We start from the raw sequence: 4,310 nt of genomic DNA on the forward strand, positions 1-4,310 counted from the left end.
CATGTTTTTCAAGAAATACATGAATATAATATTCTGGTTGTAAAAAAAATTAACCCGTCTTTTCTCCTTTTTTAATGACGTTTATATACTTTCTTGCTTACTGCCCCAATGTATTCGAAAGACCTGAGGGCTGGCTAATCTTTGTTCTGCTACTTAATAATAATGCAACCTTGGGCAAGTTTCTCAACCCCTCATGTCTAAAGTGTGGTTGATAATATCTACTTGACTGGTGTGATAAAAATGAAATGGGATCACACATCTGGCACCTTTCTTTTTCCTTCCCATCAAGATTTTGATATTTTCATTTAACTCCAGCCAGGTATGAACAAGCACTTGATTTTCCTGTACCATACAATTCATAACCATGCTAAAGTCTCACAGACGGACACTAAGATCTGAAAGATACAGAGCAAATCCTAAAACAGGCAGATGTGTGTTTTCCAAGAATGTTTATATTGGGATTCTCAGCACTGTGCATCATTGCTACAGCCCCAGGGTTGAATTAAGGGCAGAAAACTTCAGAGACAGATATTAAATGACCTAGTTATCACAGGCATGTTGTAATATTCCCTTATATAATACCTAGCTCAAGGAGCTTGAAGTCAGGGTAGAAAACTGTATATACACTATGATTGTATAAATAAAACTAAAAAATCATGCATAGAAAAAAGACCAGAAAGAAGAGTTGCTATTTGTTGTTCTGGTAAATTTATGGGTGATGCTTTCTCTTTCTCTCTTTTTCAGTAATGTGACATTTCTTTGTTAATGGGAAAATAAATTTTATGAGAATTATGAAAACTCTCAAAGTAGCAGTTTAGGATATTTTACATATAAGGTGCTATCTTTCAACTTACAAAATAGCACAAGCCTTAGGCAAATTTCTGTAGTAGATAAAATGTGTTTGGGGACTTCTATCCTCCTAGTTCTTTTATCTTTTCCGTATTTATAGAGTGTCCTCCCATATGTCTGGAATCCACTGTTCAAAAGACAAAGATTTACTTCTTTAGGGGACTTGCATCTTTGTAGCTATCGATAGCATATACTCTGGAATTATGAACATTAGCAAGCAGGTGTTCAAAACATCTGTGAGCCATGAGCCCTGATGGCACCCTGAAATCAGACTTCTGTAGACAGGGGACCACTGATCACAGCTATTCCCCAATGCTGACAGATATAGCGAAGCTGCTGCCGGTTTGTTAACCAGAAGCAATGATACGAATGGAAGATGCAACCATTCTTTCTAAGGGACTCATAAAGGTCTGATTAATCTAATTTAAGTCATTGCCCAAGCAATTAAGGAGAATATTTTTGGAAAGGCAGACTTCAGTAGCCAAACAGAGTAGAAGTTTCCACCCTCAACTTACTGCATCTAATCAGATTAGCTCTCATTCTGCACCAAAGCTGCACTGCCCTAAAGCACTGCTTACTTAGATGTAGTTGGGAGCACCCACCCCTTCCCTGGGCATAGACAAGTCTTACTTTTGTAGCAGATGGCTTCTAAGATGTATTTACATCTAAGATAATTGATACTTCTAAAAATACCTACCTACAGTCTAGTAATGTGCTGTCCAATAAGATAGCCTCATGTGTCACCAGGCTCATGTGGCTATTTAAATTTATTAAAATTAATTAAAACCAAAAATTCAGTGTCTCAGGCACACTAGAGCCACATTTCAAGAGCCCAAATGCCACATGAGGCTAGTGGCTACTCTACTGGACAGTGCAGATACAGGATATTTCTATCATACCAGGTTGTATTAGACAGTGCTGATCTAGAAGAGAATACCTTCAAATTGCATTTTTGTTTTGTGTGTATGTGTTTTTTTTTTTAATTTTTTAACGTTTATTTATTTTTGAGACAGAGAGAGACAGAGCATGAACGGGGGAGGGGCAGAGAGAGAGGGAGACACAGAATCCGAAGCAGGCTCCAGGCTCCGAGCCATCAGCCCAGAGCCCGACGCGGGGCTCGAACTCACAGACCGTGAGATCGTGACCTGAGCTGAAGTCGGATGCCCAACCGACTGAGCCACCCAGGCGCCCCTGTATGTGTGTGTTTTTAAGAGAGAATGCAAGTTGGGGGAGACGGTGGAGAGAGAGTCTTTATTTTTTTTTTTTTAACTTATTTAGAGAGAGAGAACGAGCAGGGGAGGGGCAGAGAGAGGGGGCAGAGGATGTGAAGTGCCTCTGTGCTGACACCAGAGAGTCCAACACGGGCTCCAACCCAGGTACCATGAGATCATGACCTGAACCCAAAGTCAGATGCTTAACCACCTGAGCCACCCAGGCACCCCAGAGCAAGAGAAGCTTAAGCAGGCTCCACTCTCAGTGTGGGGTTGATCCCACAATCCTGGCATCATGATTTGAGCTGAAATGAAAAGTTGGATGCTCAACCAACTAAACCACCCAGGCGCCCCTCAAATTGCGCTTTTGTAGAGGCATGCTCACACATTCTGTAAAAAAAAACATAAAGCACCTCCCTGCCCACAGGCATATACAGTCACTAAATGGTTTTACTGACTTTAGCACTTCTTCCTACTTTTCCTTAATCTCTAGATCTTTACACATACATCACATTGAACACTATTTTAGCCCTCCTCCTTCCTTTTTACTGATGAGGATATGATTCTTTAAGGTAGACTTAGTTCCTGTAATCCATGAAAATGCCCAGCTCCTTGTCGCTAACTAGAGCTGTACTGGAAACCTGCCTTCTGTGTAACAAACAAGCTTGAATCTGAAGAGGGATGTATCTATTTGTGTTGCTGAGTCATTGAATTGACTGAAGGAAGGCGGGGGGGGGGGGGGGTGTGGAGACACCAGTGAAGCGGCATACAATCGTTTCTATTAGAGATTTTGCTATTTTGGTGTTCGCATGTCAAAATAAGTCACTAGATGAATTGATGTTGGAGAAGTTTAGTGCTCGGAAGATGCCTTTCCCAGGCAAGATTTGAACTCCTAGTGTTTTCATCCTGAATCAGATTCTGGTTTGTTCTCTTGCAGAAAGATTAATTTTGCCTAACTTTAAAGTTTTAATTCTTTTTTATGAAGGCAAAAATAAACAAAACCTCTCCATTGCAGGCCTTTTTAGCTCCCCTAAGATTATCACTAAAATGCCTTCGTGTTGTATTTTTGTCTGGGAAACAGAACTTTTAGACATTCCTGCACCCACGGGATGACGCTGAATCCAGTCAGAGATCAGAAAGAGCATGAAAAAGCCTCAGCTTTTGGTTGAAGATGCCGGGGAGACGTAAACCCAAAGAGCGTTTTTTCTTTTCTTTTCTTTTCTTTTTTCTTTTTTTTTTTTTTAACTTCCCTCCCCAACCCCTCCCCCCAAAGCTAGGACTACTCGTTTGTTCAGCAGTTCTGATGCCAACGATTTACAACGGTGAGGAGCTGGGTCTGGTGAGTAAAGGGCTGGCTGGGCGTGGTCAGGACCCTTAGGTGTATGACTCACTGCGGAGCTTTGAGGAAGTCCTTCATACCTCCCCTCACCTGCCGGGGCAGGTTGGGCTGAAAAAGTCCGTTTGCATCTACTCATGTTACAGACGAACAAACCTAAATTTAAAAAGACCCTCACAGTGACACAGCAGATAAGCCCTCAGCGAATCCATGTGTTGAGCCAGGTATCGGACGCCTTATGGCTCTACCTTGGGAGGCACGGGTTGTGGATCTGGTGTTTTGAGACTCCGACCGCACCTGCGGTGTCTGGCGGTGGGTTGCCGGTCTCGGGACTCAAATCTGTAGCTACTTTCGAGTCTCGGACAAAATAGTCTTCCAGAGTTACTAGAAACTGTACCTGCCCAAGCAAAATTCATCCAACAGTTGCCATTTATTTTCCCTTCACTCTTTGGTCCCAACTCCTGGGCGCTCTCGTGCTGGATACAAGGTGGGGGTGGGGTGAGAGGCGGTGATTAGTCACTTACTGCAGTCTTCACACCTTTTATATTTGTATTGTTGTCCTTAACCCTCTCGCATCCAGAAGGTATCCCAGTACACCACCCCTGCGCCCCCGCCCCCCAGACCCGGTTTGCAGGTAGACGCTGAAGTGGCGACAAGAGGGGTCTTATGTTGTGAAACACTTGAGACCACAGAGGACGCCTGAACGGAGGGGCGTCCAGGCGAGCGGAGAGGCGCGCCCCGCAGCTCCGTTCGGCGGCGGACGGCGCACTGCGCACGCGCGCCGCCCGCCGCTCCGCGCGTCCCCCGCCGGCTTCCCCCCCGCAGCGCGCCTCCTGCGCCGAGGCCCCTCCCCCGCCCCAAGTGCCCCCCCCCCCTCCTCCGGGAGAGGGCGGTGGGGCGCAGGGAGCGTGCGC

Source organism: Panthera uncia, chromosome E1 (assembly GCF_023721935.1).
Source record: "Panthera uncia isolate 11264 chromosome E1, Puncia_PCG_1.0, whole genome shotgun sequence".
In the NCBI taxonomy this organism is placed as follows: Eukaryota; Metazoa; Chordata; class Mammalia; order Carnivora; family Felidae; genus Panthera; species Panthera uncia.